The sequence below is a fragment of the Corvus moneduloides genome, chromosome 7 (assembly GCF_009650955.1).
Source record: "Corvus moneduloides isolate bCorMon1 chromosome 7, bCorMon1.pri, whole genome shotgun sequence".
NCBI lineage: Eukaryota > Metazoa > Chordata > Aves > Passeriformes > Corvidae > Corvus > Corvus moneduloides.
In genome coordinates this window covers 21,740,885-21,763,354 of record NC_045482.1, presented here as the reverse complement: position 1 = coordinate 21,763,354, position 22,470 = coordinate 21,740,885, and the positions used below count along the sequence as shown (strand labels likewise).

The window sequence follows — 22,470 nt, the reverse complement described above, 5'->3', positions numbered from 1 at the left end:
AATCCAGTTAGATGGATACAACAAGTTATACCTAGCCATCAAAATGTATCTTTCAGCAAGAGAATTTAAGGGAAGAGTAAAAAGGGTTTGAGGTTGAGCTGAAAGTTAGTTTTATAGCAGATGGTCAAGAAGCCAAATTTAAACAACCTTTGCTTTTATCAACACATAGTCTGAGAAATGTTGTAGAACAGAGACTTAAACAGGAATTTTGAACCCTTGATATGCCTAAACAACTTCTCTTATCTAACTGAGGAGCAGCAGAGTAAAACTTTTGTAGTAACTCATGCTTTGCCTAAGAATCTGTAAACCAGTCATATTCAAATATGATGGGATAGCCCATTTAAACAAGTTCTTTGGGATCCTTGGGGTTGGATCAAAGTCTAGAATGAAAGTATTTAGCTAGTAGCTACAGAGAAATTATTTGAAATGGGTTAGGGGAACTAAAGTTTATAAAGGAAAGATTTAAGACTTGGACACTGTATTAAGCCAAGTCCCACATGTGAGTTGCCTCATTCTTTCCTCTGGACATCTGATTAGTCCCATTCCACTACAGCAGCAAGTTGTAAGATACTTTATAAGTGCACCAAGCCATTCTCAGTGCTACTCAAACGACGTAAGAATATCATCTTTGATGTGAAGTAACTACTTAGGTGGATGGCTACATATCACTAAAATCTTGTTGCACGACATACCAGAAATCTCATTCAGACCAAGTGACAGAGATAAGGAAATCAGCAGAGGCAGAAACTAAGGAAAAATTTTAAAAAGTGAAAAAGAGAAATACAGGAATAAGAGAAGGACTTATATCCATCTCACTCCTACCATTTTGATGCCAATGCCAGCAAAAGATTATGAGAGCCTGGAGGGGGATCTCAGGTCAGCAGGAGAGCAGAAGAAGAGCACAAAGGAATTCCAGCCACTCCAGGAAGTAAGTCAGCTTCACTGGGGATCCAGTTTAAATTCCCCTATGCAAATTCATGTAGAATGGGGAATAAACAAGAGGAGGGAGAGATGTACACACGGCTGCAGGGCTAGGATCTTATTGTTATCACAGAGGCATGGTGGAATAGCTCCTAGGACTGGAGTGTGGGAATGGAAGGATACAGGCTCTTTAGGAAGGACAGAAAATGAAGAAGAGACAGACGTGTCATTCTCTACATCAGTGACCAGCTGGAGCGCATGGAGGTCTGCCTGGGGATGGATGAGAAGCCGACCGACAGCCTATGGATCAGGATTAAAGAGAGAACAAGAACAGATGACATTATAGTGGAGGTCTGCTACAGGCTGCCTGACGAGGAACACCAAGCAGATGAGGCCCTCTGCAGACAGACAGAAGCCTCAGGTTCCTAAGCCCTGATCCTCATGGGGAACTTCAACCTCATACCTGTTAGAGACACAACACAAAAGGGCATAAGCAGTCCAGGAGGTTCCTGGAATGCACTGAGGATAATTTCCTTCCCCAAGAGATAAAGAAGCCAATGAGGAGAGGTGCTACACTGGACCTGGTTTTCACCAACAAGCTGGGCTGGTGGGGAATGTGAAGCTCAAGGGCAGCTTTGGCTGCACTGTCTACGAGATGGTGGAGTTCAAGATCCTTAGGGCAGCAAGGAGAGCACACAGCACGCTTGCTACCTTGGACTTGAGGAGAGCCTCTTCAGGGATCTTCATGGAGAGTACCATGGGATAAAGCCCTGGCGGGAAAAGGGGCTGAAAGAAGCTAATTAAAATTCAAAGATCACCTCTTCCAAACTCAGGAAAAATGCGTCCCAACAAAGAAGATGTCAGGAAAAATATGTCAGGAGACCTGTGTGGATGAAGGGTGCTCCTGGACAAAGTCAAAAAGGAAGCCTACAGAGGATGGAAGCAAGGACAGGGAGCCTGGGAGGAATACAGAGCAATTGTTCAATCCACCAAGGATCAGGTTAGGAAAGCTAAAGTTCTGACAGAATTAAGACTGACCAGGGATAACAAAGGCAAGAAACAAACCTTCCATAGGTATGCCAGTGATAAAATAAAGATGAAGGAAAATGTGGGCCCTCTCTGGAAGGAAATGGGAAACCTGATTACCTAGGACATGGAGGAGGCTGAGGTACTCAACAGCTTTTTTGCCTCAGTCTTCCCCAGCAAATGCTCCAGCCCCGCTACCCAAGTTGCAGAAGGCAAAGGCAGGGACTGGGAGAATGAATAACCACCTGCGGCAGGAGAATACCTGCTGTAGATTCAAGAACATCTAAAGAACCTGAAGGTGCCTAAGTCCATGGGACCCAATGAGACACATCAACAGGTCCTGAGGAAAGTGGCAGATTAAGTGGTTAAGCCACTATTCATCATGTTTTACAAGCCACAGCATTTTGGCAAAGTCCCTGCTGTCTGGAAAAGGGGAAAATAATTCCCATTATTATGAGGAAGACTCAGGATGCTACAGGCCAGTCAGTCTCACCCTTGTTCCTGGCAAGATCTTGGAGCAGATCCTCATAGACACAAGGCTAAGGCACATGGAAAATAAAGGGGTGACTGATCACAGCCAGAATGGCTTCACTAAAGGCAAATCACGTCTGACAAATTTGGTGGTCCTCTACAACAGGGTTAGAGCACTGATGGAGAAGGGAAGAGCAACTGACTTCATCTACCTGGACTTGTGCAAAGCATATGACACTGTCCTGCATAACATCCTTGTCTCTAAATTGAAGAGTCATGAATTTGACAATGGAACACTTAATGGATATGGAGTTAGCTGGATAGCTGCCCTCAAAGAGTTGCAGTCAACAGCTCGATGTCCAAGTGGAGACCAGCGACAGATGGTGTTCCTCAAGCACTGGTACTGGGGCCATCAAGGTTTCACGTTTTTTTCAGCAACATGTACAATGGGATCGAGGGCACCCTCAGCAGGTTTGTTGATGGCACCAAGTTGTGGGGTGTGGTTGACGTGCAGGAGGGAAGGGATACCATACAGAGGGACTTTGACAGGTTTGAGAGGTGGGACTGTGTCAACCTCATGAAGTTCAGCAACTTGCAACTGCAAGGTCCTGCATGTGGATTGTGACGATCGCAGGCACAAACACAGACTGGGCAGAGAATGGATTGAGAACAGCCCTGAGGAGAAAGACTTGGGGGCGTTGGTTGATGATAATCACAGAATCATAGAACCATTTAGGTTGGAAGAGACCTCCAAGATTGTTGAGCCCAACCTCGACATGATCTGGCATGTACTCTGGGAGCCCAGAAAGCAAACTGCTTCCTGGGCTGCATCCAGAGCAATGTGGCCAGCAGGTTGAGGGAGGTGATTCTGCCCCTCTACTCCACTCTTGAGAGATCCCATCTGGAGTACTGAGTCCAGTTTTGGGGCCCACAAAGAAAGATGTGAAACTCTTGATAAATGCTCAAAACGTTTTCGAATTTAAGTTGTGGCTTATAGCAAATTTGTAACATTTCAGAGTGCAACAGAGAGCATTACAGAAATGTAAATCTCATTACTGGTTAATGCAGTGTCTATAAGCAGCAGACATAATTAATAATTGAAATAATATATACCGCTGATTCACAGTGAAAGATAAAAGCCCTACTACACATAGCTGACAGAACAACAGATATTGCTGAAGACAGGAACATTACACATTACTACTGAGACTTACAATGCCTTCAACTGAAGACCAAATCCTAGCTAGCTAGAAAAGGATAATATTAAAGTTCAGATGTATCTGAGAATCCAGGATAACATACTATAATCCAGCAAATAATACATAAACAAATGTTATTCAAAAGCATTAGCTTCTCTGGAGACTCATAACATACCAACTTGCTGTCCTTGTTAATGTTCTGCAGGTATTGCAACTGCTCTGTACTGGAAGCTCATGTCATAGGTTCTTTCACCAAACGTCTCAATATTATGAATTATAGCTCTTCCATAGCAGTCCAAAATATTACTGCTTATTTGCCAAGGCCCTGATGACGATCCTCGACTCCAGGAATCCTTTCGAACAGTTTTGCACTTTCTGGGCGTAAGTTAATTATGGGGGGAAAAAGAAAGATGCTTTATTTTATCTGCACTATTGTTGCAGAAACAGCTCTCTTTGGCTGTTAAAACACTGAACTTCCCGAAAACATACCAAAAAACCCAAGAGATGCTGTCTCTGTGCAAACATATACATGCAAAAATCAGTTCTATTTGCAGGAAATAATGAGAGAAGAATGACATATTTTTAATAGAATATTTTCTAATAATATAATTGTTAAAATGAGGGGATGGGGGAATCCACTCTCTAAAATCAATGGAATAACAATCTTTCCCTTGGACCCACAGTTTATGCCTTCAAGTTACAAAAACAAAAACCCTAGAGAACTGGCAAAAAAAATTATCACATTATTGTTGGCACCAAAACAGAGGAACTTTTAATCTATTTCAACTGAAATCATATGATCCAGTAGCCTGGGGGAAGGGCTATTAATAGCAGTCAGAGCAAAGAGGAGAAGACAGCAGCTTTCCTCAGCCCAGAGCAAGGCAGCAGGTTCTCTGCAGCTATTCTACTCCTTCCCCCCAAGTGCATGAGGCCAGTGGGATGGGAAGCCCAGCGGCAGTGGGCTTGCAGAGGCAGTACCGGGCACCTGGGCTTGGCAGCTTCTGACAGCCACCCCAACTACAGCTACAGCCTCACATCGCAGCCCTCCCAACGCCAGCTGACCCCACTTTTGATCACAGCACATTCAGAGAGCTTTTAGGCTACTTCTGCAACACACTGTGTGTTATTGTGCTCAGAACTGGAGAAGACAACAGAGACAGCACTGTAACAATTACATTGGCTATGAGTAACTCCCTATCTCCTACTTGGTATTGATTACGTATTCCTTTAATGAAGGGCAGGAGAGAAGAAAAAAAACCCACAAAACAACTAAGGAAGATGGAGAAATGGCTTTCATCAACAGAAATGCATACATCAGCCAACAAGCTGAATAATCACAAAATGGGGGAAAACCCTGATCCAAGCATTAATAATTCAATTAGTATTCATTGAAATAACATTGATTTTAATTAATCTATTTCACATCACTGTTCATATCCTATGTGCTTTCTATTACATCTTAAAAATCATTAGTGTATGAGCCTGCTAAATACGCATACCTTTAAAAATAACAAAAGGGAGACATTAACTTGCTGAATGAACATTTTAAAGCCTCAAATAGCCAATAAAGAAAAATGAAATGTAATTGCTTGTCACTCTGCATTACTAATATGGAATACACTAGTATGTTGCCAGCTGTACTACATACATAATTTGATTCATTGGAACTTCAGTATATTAAAATATTGGTAAAAACTGCATTAGCCACTGAAGTATATTCTTACCAACTTGTACTTGCACAATACAATAGCTGGCACTGTTCAGTGACTGACTGAAGCAAAACACTTCATTTATCTTACTGCTCCACTCTGAGCTCATCCAAAATACACAGGAACAAAAAAAGTACATGTTTCTGCCTGCAGTAGGCCCAGCAGATCAATAGAGAATATCTATGTCCATCACAGAGCTTTGCTGGAGATGATGTGGAACAAGGCACATTTTTACAGGAAACTCCAAGAACCACTGTAATTCCTAAACTCTGTGCACCACGGCAAGCCAGAGCCAGTGAGCACCAACTTCACCTCCTTACTTTAGGACACAGTTTCTCTTTTTGATGTTGGGCAATGCTGATACTCTGGCCTTGGCTCTTTGGCAGGGTACCTTACCAGTGACTCCCCACCAAGTTGGATAGAAGATGAAGAAGAGAGATGCATAGGCAAATGTAATTTGATAGAGAGCAGCAAGACCAGTCTGGGCTGTCTGGTGTATTAAAATGATTTTACAAAGAGATAAAACTAAATATGCTCCTCTTTACATTCCCCTGCCATTATGTTTTACGTCATAACGATACAGTGAGTCCACAATTATAGTTAATTTTGTTTTTTTAAGTTTAGTTTAGTTATTTTTGCAATATATTGAGGAAAATTCTGACTTTGGATGCAGACTGATGTTTTTCTGTCTGGCTGGGTAACTACAGAGATATGACAGTTCAAATGCTTGGTCTCTAAACAAGGGGTTTTGCTACCTATAGGTCTCTAATTAAGCTCAGTCAATTTTTATTAGTTTCCACAGGTTCAGATTTCATTGCAAGGCAATCAAAATACTTTAAATCTTTTCACTGTCAGTCATCTGTCTTTGCCTAAGAGTCTTTCACATCACAGCTTTTACCTCATTCTTGAACAATGCTCATACTTGTTCTCTTAATTGATACTTGTTTACACTAACGATTTCTGCTATGTGTGAAATACTTTCATGTGTAAAATAAACTGTAAGTAGCATTTCTCCATCTCCACCCCAAACTCATTATCTAAATGCTACAGGTTATTCCACATTTCTATATACACAGAACACAGAAGTGCTGATTTTCTTATTTAGTAACAGTTGTGGTCACCTTAGGTGTGCCAACAGTTCAGAAGGGGCACAGGCTGCCACTGCACATTATCACAGGATAATAGGACAGAAGAATTTACATTCCAGATATCTTTCAAAAAAATACCATAATTGGCTTATCAACAGTACTCAACCAAGTGCAACATAAAGCTCAGGCACAAGCTTATTTTATATATGCATACCTATCCAATACATATGTGTACAGATAGCCATCTACATATTTTTTTCCACATCATGTGCAATATTGAAATAAAATCTGTTTTCCATTGGCATTACACACCTTGTATCAGCCTGCAGCATGTAGATATAGTAAACACTATCACTAAAGCACAGAAATCTTTGCATTCCGCCCCTGTAAACAACCTCAGTGCACTTCAGTTTCCACAGAAGTACGTATTTGTTAAAGCTCTTTTACTGAAAAAAGAAAAACACTAATAGCACCATGGGAGTTTCAAGAAAGGCAGGCAAATTATGATCACATTTACCATCTAATTTGCTCTCTGAGGCTTGTTCAAACAGTGCAAACATTGTGCTCCTCTTCTTCATTTGTTCTGACAAGCAGGATGACAACTAATCACCATCAAGAGCTTTCCCACTCTCCAGGCCCCCGTTCTCTGTTTATTCAATTTGATGCCTTCCAACCAAAGAAACTGTTAGTCTTCACTGCCACCCCAACTGAGAAGGCCAGCTCTCCAAGGCCAGATTTCAACTAGAACTCTTTGTAGGGTGTGAATCCATAGTGCTAAGCAGAAATAAAACAGGCTCTTTCTGCTGTGCAGTGTGTGATACCACCAGCAGTGGGTTCTGTGTAGGTTGACAAGAACACCTAAGGGAGGCAAATAAGGTTTTAGACTGGCACATAAAAAGGAGACAGAGGAGAGGAGAGACATCCTTTACCCTCTTCCTTCATTTTCCCCAAATGACAGTTCTGTGATCTACCAAAGCATTGCCATGCATGCCTTAAAATATAATGCAAAAACAATACACCAAATTAAAAAAAAAAAAAAAAGGGGGAGGGAGGGGGTAGAAAAAAGCTTGGAGAATACTGGAAAGTTACTTCAAGAATGTCTGTCCTTTGACAGATCTTTTCTTGAAAACTGTTGCACTGATTTGTCTTGGTAAGATTCAGCCACACAATCAAATTCCCTTGGCTTTATGAGCTAAGCCGGTGTCATTGTCCACATGTTCCCTCTTCACCCAGAGCTCAAGCAAGACAACACAAATTGAAATGAGAAAGGACTAAGCCATATTACCTCGCACACCCATTGGGCTATAATCGTACACAGTAGGTATCATTCCTTAGCAAATGCATAAGCCATAAAAGATGGGCCACCTGTAATGAACCTATAACGTGAAAATTACGTTGAAACATTGATATTTAAAGACGTAAAAACCATGTATGTGTATGCAAATAAGGACTCACTACAATTCAACCTTATTGATCAGAGGTCATCTCAAAACCAGGCAATATATTAAGCAACATATATGGCATAAACGATTACGAAAATTTTCACTGCTTCAACTGTATGATATTCTATTATTTCTAATAAAACAAAAGAAATGATGTTAACGGGCACTTGGCTAACTTCAGACTCCTCAATTTTAAGAGATTTTGAACTTTGCATCAACCAAACCTATAGCAAAAATTCTTTCTTTTGCTTCATAAGCATTTCAAAAATGCAGCCAGGAGTTAATTGATAAAAAAGTACACCCTCTTACCATGAATCCTGTCCCTTTACCTTCAGATAAAGCCTATCATCCCAGCCAATGTCACCAGTATCGCTACCCAGCACTACTGCATTAGTCAGCTGTACAAAACAGTGACATTAGGAAGCCACCTAGCTCGAACTTTAATATACTTTTTGAAAGGTTTTTAAATGTTTTCCTGGATCTTGCAATCCTTCTGCTTACACACATAATTAAACAGTCTGCACTAGAATACATTTTGAGTCAGGGATTGTTCATGAAATATTGTGAAAACTTGTTCTAATACAAAGTGCATACATGGCTGTAGTATTTCTTTCTAAAAGTTCGCTCTTTTTATAAATCCCTACTCAGGAAAAGATCTAGAAATACAGTATGACAAATGCAAATACCTTTAGAGCCTCATACACAGCAAAGAGATAAAACAGGCCATGTATAACCCACCACTTCTTAGACAAAACTGTTTGAAACAGAGAGGAATTTTGCAAACTAAAGATAGCAAAGGTTTCTGTGAAAGGCACAATAAAATTCTTTACAAAGAAGTTGGTATATTCTTGGGAGGGACAAAGAAGGGGAAAAAGGCTGTTCCCCTTATTCCTGCTGCTTCCAAAAGTACTTGCAATCTCTTTTTCTTCAAAAATATTTAGGGGACAGGAACATTAAGACTGTTGTCACTGCCTTCGGTATTTTCTCTATTACAATGATAAATACCCTCATGGCAGCAAGAGGTTCCCCCACATCACTCTGCCATCCATGGAGTCTATGGACCAGAGAGGTGGATTGCCTGATCTAATGATAAATCTGGCAGCCTAATGGATTTTAGATTAGACCAGTCCACTCTCATGTCAGTAATAGTCTTCAATAACTGTCTGAGTCTGAACATGTTCCGTGCTGAGCTACTTTCTCCAGATACTTCATACGTAGCTTCTACGGGCTCTAATACTTATATGGTCCATATCAAATTCAGAGGTGCCTTTTCCTTTAACCATTACTGCTGTTTTCTAGTGGGCTCATTTGTGATTTTAATTTGTAAAGATCAATTAAGCCACCATCCCCAAAGATGCATGACACTGCAGAGCTACAAAACATGAGTTATGGATTTCTTTCATCAGCTTCACAGCATTAACTTTGAGGATCTTAAATTTTGAGCTTTTACATCAGAGATAGGTATCTGCAGAAAGAAATCAAAAGGAAGCCCAAAAGTATCTTTCTTTAACAATTAGTATCCTGTGCAACTTCAGCGATGTCAACAGAATCAAGAGGAAGGTAAATCAGTGTGTGTTTTTGGCAGCTTTCCCTTTTCTGCCAATTAGAACAATTAGACTCTAAATTTCACATTGAGCTAAAAGAAACTAGCAGTGTTGTATTGGTAAAATATTAAAGTAAATAGCACTTGCAGCATTAATCACAATTGCAGTTTCTCAAGGTATTAATATCACATTCCCATTGGCTCATTTTCCCATGCTTACTACAGTGAATGTATTTCGATGAGTGACATCTGCTTTGTCTGTGCCAAAGGAGAGAGTTGGGTCTCAGCAGCTAAAGCAGCAGGCTGCCAAAACAGTTGGACTCACCATTCCTAGAGAAGCCTTCAAGTGCTTCTGGGAAGCACTTGGGTACAGAGGAGTAGAGCAGGTGGGAGGAAATAGTAAGAAGACAACTGGCTTCAGACATTCTTCCCCAAGTGGTGGGGAGAAGAGAGCAGGGTACAAAGGTGGGTAAAAAGATAGACTTGGACTCCTAAGGAAGAAAACATATCTGAACCCTTTGTTGATCTTTACATGGCTCATAGGGAGTATGTTTTTAAAAGTATTACAGCCACGACAAGGCTCTTTGTAACAAAACAAAGACTTTCTTGATGGGGAGGCAGGCTGTGCTTCAGGAATGGTACTCTAACTAATTTCTAACTACAGCCACTATGTTATAAACAAGCACAGACTGCGAGATTTTAATGTTATTTAATGCTAGCTGAAGATGACAGGATAGGCAAAATTCAGTTAAAAATGTAAGCAGTATATTTTGATGTGTAATAATTTCCCCTTAAAATAGTTTCAGACAGATGCTTTTTCAATGCTGTAGATGTGCAGACGATACTGTCAAACATGTGGTCTGTCCACTCCTAGCTCTGCTGATCTCTTTGAGGCCAGCTCAGACAAAATCCAGGTGTTTCCAGCAAATGCCTCTCTGTGCTGCATGGGATCTGAAATGGAAAGTCCTTTGTGAGAAGTGGAAAGCCAGAGACACTGTGGCAGTACACGGGAAAGGAAGTAGTTCTGAGCAGCCACAGACCACTGAGAGCAGTTGTTTATGAGAAGTTTAACTCAGAGTTCACTGAAGTAAATGAGAATTTTGGTACCAACATGGACAAGACTTTGATTGTCCCTAAAATTCTGTCAAATAGGCAAAGCCAGCTGACTTCAAAGAGCTTCATCATTATGCTTCAAATGCAACAATCCTAGGTGGGGCTTGAAATCATTTTAGATTACAGTTTTAAGTGGAAGTCTTCTGTCAACTTGTTTTTCCATTTAAGGGCAGGTTTCCTTATAAAAAGTATTCTCTTCCATTTGAACACTGCGTGAAAACCTGTATTTCCAACACACTGTAATAAGTTTTTTACAGCTCAGTAGTTTACTAGGAATTAAACAGCCCACACCCTTGCAGTGACTTATACACCACGAATAAGGACATGTAAGTACAGACTGAAGCAGAAAGGAGTCAAGCAGTAAGAAAACTAGGAAATACAAATATTTTACCTTGTCTTACTGTCGGCAGATTGTTTTCAGAGGAACCAAAAGCTACACAAATACAAAACAAAATACTAATAGTTCTTATCTGTTGTCAGTACTCAATATACCTGAGGTAACTATTTAAACAAACATTAACAAGTGAACTTAAGTAAAATGACATCTTGCTTTTTCTTTTGGTCTTGCAAAATGCCACATTAACTTCTTATACAGTGGGCCAGTCACAAGAAGCCACATCGCATAAGATAGGAAGGATTAACTTCTGTTCAGCTACCTGCACAGCATGTCTCAAAAGCAAAAATAACACCCCAAGTCTACCTGAAGAGAGAAAAACGTATTTCTGTCTCTAGAGGAGGCACTACTGTAAGTCATCTGCCAAACCACACAGGTGGTCAGTAAAGCCAGGGCAATAGCAGCACATCAAATTAGAATACCATGGCTGCAGAGCCACTAGCCCTGCCCATATGAACATTACTGCATGCACATGCTCATCCAGGACTGGTCAGTCCAAAGCACAGTCTCACCGTTCTTCCATTTTTAAGTTGAAAAGCTAACTAAACCTATATTGTACAAAAAAATCCTCTGTAGGACATTTTTTTTCCCTAAGTTCAATAAGAAAAGTATTGTATCAAGTGGCAGTAGCTAGGTAGTCTTTATTGGGCTCATAAAAGATTATGATTTTGCCCTACTCTCTATCTAAGTGAATTTCTTAAAATATCATTTTTAAAACAGCACTTTTTCTTCTCATGATAGTGTTTCTTTAATACATTAACTTTCCCACATCCCATACTTTGATGGTTCGGCAATTTTCTAGTTCATTTTAAATCATTTTTTGACAAAACAATACCAACAGTTCAGTAAGTGTCCCACTGCATTTTGCAATTTACGTTTCCTTTTGAAATACCCTCTTACTGAATAGCTTTAGCAACTAATAAAATTCTTCAATTTCAAAGCCAAAAGAATCCCATTAAGTACTAAATTCCTGAAGAAGGGGGAAGGACTTCCCAGTGATACTCACTGTTGATAGGAGATTTTGGGCTTAACACTAATAAAGCTTTTTTAAAACCAGTAATACATTGCAATTAACAGCTTTCATGCATAACCTACTGCATGGATTTTTGTACATTTGATGCTTTGACATACAGATAAGTACACATACTTGTAGATACGAGCACACAGGTATGTAAATATATAACTGTGGATATATATGTAAGTATATAGTGATACATATACACAGACACGTATATACGTGCAAATCAGCCACTGCTGTTAATTTCCTCTGTCTGGCTAAGCAATAATGAACAAAAAAATATAGTGGAAAGTCCCCATGATGAAATGAAATATATTCTTATGTGATTGAGAAGATGCAATAACTAAGCTGAGTAGAATCCTGGTGAAGGCGCATAAACCTTGTTAACATAAATTGCGTGTGCTAACAGTGAAGTGAACCGCTAATAGCATCACTCCCAGTCTGTGATTTATGGTAACTTTGCATCACTGACACTATGGTAACAAACTTTTATAAATTATGAACTCCTATTGCATTCTCACTTTGGAAAAAAATACACACCCTTACAAAGAGCACTTGTCTAAAACTAGGGACATAAGCAGAGCTGCAGATCCAACTTTTACAAAAATTCATCCCACTTAACTCCTAATAACTGCCCATCCGTTGGAGACAACCTTTCCCACCTGAGGTGAGAGCGATTTTGGTCTGCTTCAGTATAAAGCAAAATACTTTAGGTTAACTTTTTCTTTACTTTGGCTGTGCTAGCTTTCTTCAGCTTCCGTTTGAGAGAAAAAACTAATGGTTGAGGACTGCACCTTCCACAAGAAGTAACTGGACTTTTGCAAGAAACAAGCCCTGCATTTTAAAATCAAGTTCTGTAAACCTTTCAAATAACGTGTTTTGATTCTAGCATGGACAAAGAATGCTTAAACTCTCTCTAGCCTTAAAATTTAATACTAAATACATCTTTACAGTCCATATGGTATTATTTTCTTTAAACATGGGCTAATTAGTTTTTTATTAAATATTTGTGTTAATGAGCAAGGTCAGCTTCAGAATTCCTAGAAAAGGGCACCAGAAAAAGCCACTTAAAGAACGACACCAAGAGAAGGGTATGATAGACATCAGATTTGAGAGGGGAAGGTAGGTATGTTTAAATTGGCTTCAGTCTCTTCCACTGGTAGTATTTTGGTGAGTGGAAATAACAGCTACAGAGATTTCTTACTTCACTACCATTTATAAGATGTTTTGGTTGTATGAACTACATAAATATATGAACATGTATTTTCATAAACAATACATATGATAGAGTCTTAAGTTTAATTTATTTCATGAACAGAAATGTTTGTCCCTTTACTCTAATCCCCATTATCCCAAAGACAACTATATTAATAATTTCAGTTTGGTTATTGTCCTGGTAAATCACAGAATTACAGAAGGGGTAAGGCTGTAAGGAGCCAGAGTAAGGTACCACAATATTTATGTTACTTATGCTAACATAAATATTGTCATCATTTCTATTTCTTCTAGAAAGGATAAAATACCTGGCTACTGAATAACAAAGATGTTTCCAATTTCTCTCATCATTTGAAGCAATTTTTTGTAAAAGAGAAAAAATTTGAGAACTAAAATAAATCCTGTGAAGAGTCTGCCTTAGTGGCACTCATTTTAGAACTGACTGCCTTTGCACTTGGATTTATAAATGCTAATTATCAAGGTCATCACAGATTTGTGTGATATTTTAGGTTTTCTCTCTGCTTTTCTATTAACCTGAGAAATAGAAGTGTTCTTTCTAAAATTATTTTGCTAAAATTCTAGAATATCTTAGAACTATACTAGAGCTGCCTAGACACTCTCTTCAACAATTTCCCTTTCTTAATTTTCAGAGGTTACAAGAATCAATTGCTGTAGCAACTGCATTGAGAAATTAAGATGCTGCTCCCCATAACTAATATGTCCCTCCATTGCAACATTTACTTTCCAAAGTATTAGTATCTTCTTTGGAAAATACCCACATTTGTTTTCCTATTAATTACGGTATTTGCAAAAAAAAAAAAAAAAAAATAGAGTAATTCTCCTGCCAGAAACATTCCTGAAGTACCTTTAACATAACTATGAAATCTAACTTCAATCTAGACCTGGGCATTCCTTATGCCCACATTTTACCAGATAATTCTGGCTTAAGGTCTCCAGAATCAGTGACAGGTGGATCATCTAACTAAAGCAAATATCTTTGGGTAAAGCTAAGCCAACAAAATGACTTTCACTGCTACTGCAGTGGGTTACCATTTGGGAAAGGGAGAAACTAATGAAAACTTTCCCACGCATGCCAGGATCGTCACTGACACAATGATAATTGGCTTACAAGAGGTGATAAGACTACAGACAAATGGTAATATCATGGCATTCACCTTTGTGCTGTCCTCCCTTGTGTCTTTATTATATCTGTCCAAACAGGTTATCTGCAGGAGTGATGAGGAGGTCTCATTTTGGAGAAAGATACAGAATAAAGTGGAGATCTCATGTGCATGTCAGGTGATTAAGTCTCACTGCATACACTGTCATACAGTGGGTGGAAGATAAGTAAAACATCCCTCCAAAAATAGAGAAAATATGGTGCCCAACCAACTTTCACTTCCCAAAATAACAAATAAACGAGTGAAATTCTACATCTGCAGAACAAAGGTGCCAGCAAAAGAAAAAAGTAGTCAGGTGCTTTAGATATCAACTGTCTCTGAGCACAGGATACTGATATCACATACTCGTTTTCAATAAATTCAATTGAAGGTATTGAATTATTCCAGAATTTGAAGAATGCTGTTCTCTACACTTGTGTGACAAAGCAAAACAAGTGACATAACTGTTCAAACTGAAACTGGGGAGAAGTGGATTTAGAATTTTCTTGGATTGAAAGAGACAACCAGTGCAGTTTAGTGGACATTACTGAAGGCAAGAATAGTCTGATGGAAAGGATGGTCACTTACAGAAGCCATCAGACTTTTAACATTAGAAAGAATTCAAAATATTACTAGAAATGTTACAAGCAGCACTGACCAGTATAGAAATTAGAAGCTGAAATTTAACAAAAACACATCTTGGAATTGTACCTGCTTTGACAACTATCATGTGGATACATACAGGTTAACATGCAGGGGAAAAAGGCAACAATTGCATGATTTTGCAGATGTTCAGCAAAAACCCACAGAGCACGTATGGTAGGGACAAAGAAATAAATGATACTAGGACCACTAGAAAAGAAAAATTATTCAGAGAAGTAGTAAACACCTCCATAAAATTTTTTTTTTTTGGCACTACCTTCAACCAGACAACTTTGATGATATAAAAGATACAAAGATTTTTATTTGGGTGATAGTATTTTAAACAGGAGTTGGGTGAAAAGCAAGAGAGCATGGCCAGCAAATTCTGAGCAAGAACCTGTACTTCCAAAGGCTAAAGCTAAGCAAACATGTTATGTTCTAGAGAGCAGAAACAACAAATCTAGGCCAGAAGTTAACTGGAGAAGCTGATTTCATGGTGAGGTTGTCACTGACTGGCTCTACCGGACACACAACAGGTATTATGATGCTACGGAATGAGCTCTGGAATGAGGAACACACGTAAAGAACTGGTGATTTACAGCCGATTTACAACTGTTTCTAAAGAAATCTTTGACAACGCAATCAGTGTTATATCTCTTAGCTAGTATTTGCATCAGAAACCCTTCATATTTTCTATGGGGGTGTGAGTGATAATATTACTGGTATAATGACCCTACAATGGTATTATCTAAACATAGAAGTAATAAAGCTAAAAAATACCTACTGAATAAATCTTTACAACTTTTTGGTATTGAAAGGAACCCAGAATTGACTAAAATGGGTCTTAAGCTATCTCTGTCTTTTGCTAAAAATGCTCAGCAAACTTTCCTTCCTTCCCAGGTAGATTTTTTTTTTTTCCCTCTTCCAGCAGTGGAGGATCTGCAAGCTAAGGTCAAAGCTCAAAAAGCTTCAGCAGTTGTAGACACTTTCTAGAACACTGGACAAAATTTAATTGCTAAAGCTTTTGTTCAGAATGAAACAAACTTAGAGGAGTACCTACTCCCCATATCGCCAAGGACGGAATGTTCAGTGCAACATGGGTATTTCACAATGCACATTTATTAAATGTGAAAACTCTTCAGGGGCTGAAAAAATAACTCAGATAAGGACGGAAATACCCTGAACTGGCCTAAAGTGAAAGGCCAGAATTGGAATCTTCAGAGTTATCCCATATGCCAAAAACTACAGTGAGTAAGTCAACACAGGCAGTATAAAATATTGACACTGCAGATCTAAGTAGGATAGATTTGTTTATATTGCTTGGAAAAAAAAATACACTTCTTTTAGATTAATATTCTCATTCTGCTGAGGCAGCAGCTCCTAATAAAATGACATCTAAGCCTGTGATGGTGTATATGCAGTAGTTTTACCAGATATAGCACTGCTGACAGTAATATCTGATAAAGAAAAACTTATTAAGCAAAAGTATAAGTTGTTCTAAGTAACAGAGCAATTTAAAACTTTTATTCTCAAGACTAATGGATTTAATGACAATAATAATGTAGATACTGAAAAGGGCACCTATTTAGATTCCAGTCCATGTTATGACACAGCAGTATCACTACTTTCTTTAATCAATGCAGGTAACTGATGGCAATTTTTAAAGTGCTACCAGAAAACACATATCAAACAAAATTAATAGATAATAATAACTTACAATATTATTAATATTATCACTTAAATGGGAGACTAATATTATCATTTATTTAATGGGAGGTTCCTTCTCATTGCCACTATATATAATGCTGTCTGTGTCTTCATAGTGGGAAACTTTAGTTGCAAGCCTTAAAGAATGCAAGTGAAAATACTGGAATTGCTGGGTTCTGTAACATGGGAGGAATAGGGCACCCTATTTCAGTTTCCAAAAGGAAAAAGATAAGAGACATCAAATTTACCCTTTTGCCTAAAGAGACCTTGGGCAAATAACAATAATGCAATATTTAGACAATTGAACATCAAAACACCATGCAGGAAAAAAAATGGGCTTTTTGGTTTTGCTTAATACTGGATTCAACTTCTTAAGTATAAATAACAGCACAAAACATCTGAAACTCTAACTGGATTAACTAATAGAATTCATTATTAGATTGGTTGTGTATAACTTGAAATTATGTTGAACGCTAACTTGCTTTTTTAGCAGAACTGTTACAGAACCTTGGAAAGAAATATCATTGTGGACCGAATGTCCAAGTTTCTAAACCCAAGAACCAGCACTATAAAAGCTCTTCTCCTTCAAGAAGGAAGTGTCAGATAAGGTGTAATTTTTGAAAGCGACTGATCAGTGATAAACTCATTTTCCAGACTGCTGTGCACTCTTCATCCATTGTCAAGGATGTGGCATTGGACTCTGTCTTCCGTCAGAGGAACAACACTCCTAAAATTATAATTTACACTCATTCAGAAATGAAATGCAGGGTTTATTACTCAAGAGCCTGGCAGCTGAACAGCAATATGCAAGATCTACCCTGTGAACAGTATGTACTGTAGGCAGAATTGTTAGAATGAAGGAAGACTAAAGATAAAGCCAAGACTCCTGGTGAGATCTATCAGATGCTTATTAGCACAAGAGATTTCAAAAGCTACATGACAGAAGGGATAAAACAGCTGAAAATAATCTCAGATAGTGTACAGTCAAGGAGGAGACACAGAAATACCAGTGCTATGTGTGAATACAAGCTAAACATTTGTAAAAGCAGTTCAGCAGAACAAGTGATGTAAAAAGAAGACAAAAGTACTGACCTACTTCACAGCTCTTCGTGTTCCGACTACCTCATACAAGCTTTAAGGCTAACAGTTCATCTTCATCCTCATTCATTCAAAATCATCATCCAACTTTCCCTTTCTCTTCATCTGCCAAGAAACCTGCAAGGCGATTATTAATGTAATGCAATGTGGAAAAGCAGTTGAATGAAACAGTGTCACTGCATTCCAAGTATGGTGGAAATCTCTTCCAAGAATCTCTATCAAGTCACCTTTGATATTTATAGTAGGTTTGCAGCTCCATCTCCCCAGTTAGCAAACTTCTGTGCATATCTACTGAAGAAGAAAGAAAGGGAAAAAAAGTGCCTTTGCCTGAGGATAAATGAAAAGCGATTTCAGTTATGGTTGTTCTCGACAGCATCTGGTGTGATAGGAACTTGCTGAAGACCAAGTTCCCGGCAAGATCCACAGGGAGAGTGACCTTTGAGCATAACTGTAGTTTTGTTAGGATGTTAATTAAAATCCATATTGATCCACAGAGGAAAGTATACAATAGAAAATTGGGATATACTATGTCTGGTGCTGGAAAGCCATTCATAAGAGTACTCAGGCTCTTATGAACACAGGGGTATCACTGACACAATAAAGGGCCCAAAAACTAAATAAGTTTCATGGCCATGACACTTACTATGCTCACTTGAAAGACGAGGTGGGGAACTATGATTCTATTCGAACTCTGCATAAAGCAGAGAGTAGATAAAAAATGGGACGTGTACTACTTGTTTATAAAGACTTTAAGGGAGAAGTGACTTAAGCAAAATCCTTTAAGGGAGTATTCAAAAAAAGCAATATGCCAACAACTTTGTCTAAAACCTCTTGCACAAAACTGTCAGAATCAGATATATTTGCCCTATATTGGTTTATTTTTCTTTTTACATAATATATCGCTGCAAATACTGATGTATTTCAATTATACACTATGAACTATTTTAATCTCTGCTGGAGATTAAACAGTATGTACCTTTTTAAAAACAAAACACAATCCCTTCCAGTATTTAAATTAGAAGACAGCAAACTTCTGTGTCACAGGGATACAGACTTTTGCATGAATGTAAAGACTTTTCTCAGCTTAACTACCTAATTTTCAAGTATCTACAAGTTAACTAAACATATAATGCACAGAATTTGCATTATTTGAATAGATGGAAAAGACAGGTTTCAGAGTAATATTGTTAGAGGATGCTCTTATATAACCATGACTATATACAGTAAAGAATCAAAACATATGGTAGAAACTGCAAGGTCCAAACTGTTAATCCAACAAATGGATGACCAGAAAATGCAGCATGTATTTACAGTGTTGATTAGGGCAAGAGAATTGAGAATATCCTAAAACACATGGAGCCCAACAATGCAATATACCCATCCAATATTTATTGCTGCCTCTGTAGAAGCAATTTCCATTTTGATGTGTTCTCTCACACATGATGTTCTGAAACGGTTAAGTAACATGAAAAATACAGGTTCAAGATTATATCTGTCACAGATGAAAATACAGCATTTATGCAGCATTACATAAAAAAGCCACTGGTTTATGGACCCAAGGTCCTCTCAGGACTGCCACAAATCTACATATCGTCATATGTGATAGATTTTTACATCTGCTTGTGAGAATTAAAAAGAATCCACATTAATAACCAAAACAAAACCCCCATAGTTACAGAGTCTAAAGGCTGAGGAAATTTAACGGCGGCATTTGGTTGCAGCACAGGTCACCTATTAGTCCACAAAATCTGCCTGGAAAGCCACCTATCTCAGCCAATGTTCTATAGAGAAATCAAGGACCATGTTAAAACCATCTGATTCCTAGACGGGAGGCCAATACTGAGGATAAATCTGCATTTGTTCTGAACTTAAAAGACAGCAGAATTGTCAGGAGGGAAAAAAATGGTGGCAGTTCTTTGCACGCTTATTTTAGAAAATAGGAATGAATTAATTCCATCAAACTGTTTACCTAACCAGTATATCTAGCTAGTCATTTCTAAATTTCTACTATGCTAATATAAGTGAACTTACTAACACTGATTATTGCCAAATAAAATATAAATTTTGTGGAGATATTCAATGCTAAGCATGGAGCTTCATAAATTTATGGAATCCAACAAATTTAGGGAAGAAATCATATGACATGCTGTCTCCAGCAACAGATGACCGGACTGATGATCCAAAAGGTCTCTTCCACTCTTTTTCTCCCAAACTACTACATATAAATTAGATACCAATTTTCACTAATAGCTTAATCAAGTTTTGGATATGTGTGTTTAGAGCTGAAACATGAATGCATTCTCTCAGTACATGATCCGGACTACAAGATGATTATTTCTGCTCAAGTCCTGCACACCACCATAGCTATCCCTCTCTCTGATGCTTTAATCTAATGGCACAATTAGTCCAGTTAAGGATTAGAAGTTATATTCAGAATTTTACACGAGTTCTCCTATCCCTAAGTATCAGAGAATGCAAAAAATACATCACCCTCACATGTCTAAGCAGGTAAGCATTAAGTATTTTCTACCACATACAAAAACTAGTATGCAGAGATACTGCCAAAAAAAAGCTGTATCTAACCCAACATTTTGATACATCTAAATACATTTGTAGACATATAACATAGAAAAGTATAAATGTACACATAGCTATCAACATCTGTATACATTGCCATGTGATTTTGGAATAGTACATTTGACAAATGCAATATACAAAAAAAAAGAAGGCAAAGACTCCATAATTTACTAGTAGCATGCACTTTTTTAGAACGCTTTATTAGGTCCTGATTTAACTTACCTGACATCCCTGTAGAGCTGGAAAGTATAGACTACTTTTTAAGGCCCAGAAGGTGAAGTAAACAAAAAAAATTACAAAAAGGCACCAAATCCCAGGTCTTCCAGTTTTTAATAATGAACCCTAATCCAACTAAAAAGCTATGAGTCTTATTTTGGGATATTATCTTCAGTTTTTGATCACTTTTTCATGGAAATCTCTCAGTCTCCCCATTCCTTGAGGAAAACAATATATTCAATCCAAGGAAACCACCTGTGCTTTTTAATAGCCTTGCCTGACAAAGAATAGGTCTTGTAATAGATGAGATACATAAATGGAAAACCATTCAACATTTGAGAAAGGTGATTAAATTCACTAGCCTAGTGTCAATTTTTACTTCCTAGGTTTGTTTTTTGAGGGTTTTTTTTAAAAGGCCATTCATGAAATATTAGAGATGCCTGTCTTATATTAATGTTGTGTCCTCTGACATCCACTCAGTGAAAGATAAAAAGATGGCATTAAGTTTTAGCAGTGAAGTGAAATGTTGCATGGCGCAAGGTGACCCAGTCTCATTTAACAGATTACCAAAATATAATCAAATAAAACCTATGATCTTTACACTGGCAAAAACAGTGCAGCAAGAGGACAAATGTGATTTTAAAAACTTAAAAGACCAATTGAAATGAATCATGTATATTTTTACAATGTAAGTGAGTCCTCTGCAGCTATCCAGTCCTTGTAAGAGCATCCATATTGAGAGCAAATTTTAGTACAGGCAGGTTCAGCTTTCCTTACAAATTTTTCCTGCCACTATATCTAACTCAAAGCAAATATCCCAAATTCAATTAAGCTGTTTGATTACACTAAAAATAGTCCTTGCTCTTCATCTTAGTATCTGCTGACAGATAACTCATAGTTCACAGGGAACGTATTGTCTAACTGCATTAATCCACAGCTGGGGAAAACAAACAGGAAAAGAAAACTCATACCAGTCTGATGATGTGTGTGCAATTCAATTATAACACAATAAACTGCCTTGGGTTAAGATTACCAATAGAAAACTTTAGGAAGCACAGATTTTCTGAAATAGATCTAGACTTAATTGACAGAATTCTTCTCACACAGCTTGTTTTTAATTGTTGCCACGATTTCCATACATCTTTCTCTAATGTGTTTTCTGACAGCGACTGACAAACTTGAGATATTTTCATGATGGACTTCAGATGTAATCCACTATGGCAATTCCTCCTTCTCTAAACCCTCACATTTAGTCCTTCAAATCCATTCACTGAGAGCTGCCTCACCTGCCACTCTGATTGCAATGCCTCCCAGACCCTCATCAGCTCACCTCATCTATCCACTGTCACACAAACTTGGGCTCGATTTGTTGAAATGGAGGAAACTTCTCCTAGGGTCGAATGATGTAATTTGGGGCTGAAATTAAGTGAAGCTTGCTGGTTTGGAAATAGTGTTAGGTGAAATTCTGTCAAACAAATCCTGAAAAATAAACCAAAACAAAACTATGAATTCATGCCTGTATTTTGCAAGGAACAACTCCCAGAAAAATAATTTTGAAGAGTTTTAAATTAATCACAGGAGACCTGAAAAAGCATTAGCAAGATTGCATGAAAATTTTCTATTTTTAAATTTTTTTAATTTTTAGATTAATTTTTAAAATTAATTTTATATATCCTTTTGCAAAGAAGATAAGGCAGAAGATAAGAAGAGTTAGGGGAGAGGTGACCAAAGCTGCAGAGTTAAAACATCCACAACTTCAAAAACGTACTACTAATACATTAGGAGATCTCTTCCCAGATTCATGCCACTAAACACAAGGCTTTAGAGCCTGAAAAAAATATCTAAACATGTGAAAGTAAAAAAACCTCTCTGTATAATAAAACAGCAATAAAAATCCCCTACCAATTACTCTACTGTGTTCTCAAAATAGG

At 38.0% G+C, this 22,470-nt stretch overlaps 1 protein-coding gene across 4 annotated transcripts in view; it reads right to left on the bottom strand.

Annotated features, from left to right (window-relative positions):
• The window catches only part of FIGN (fidgetin, microtubule severing factor), a 106,204-nt gene that overhangs the window by 48,208 nt on the left and 35,526 nt on the right, over nt 1-22,470 (bottom strand). The window contains exon 1 of one of the 4 annotated variants that reach the window (XM_032114626.1): nt 17,741-17,834. The exons of the other annotated variants lie outside the window; for them this stretch is intronic. The gene's annotated coding sequence lies outside the window, so the exon portion shown is untranslated. Of the gene's footprint in view, nt 1-17,740; nt 17,835-22,470 lie in introns of those variants that run through there. 4 annotated transcript variants of the gene reach the window in all.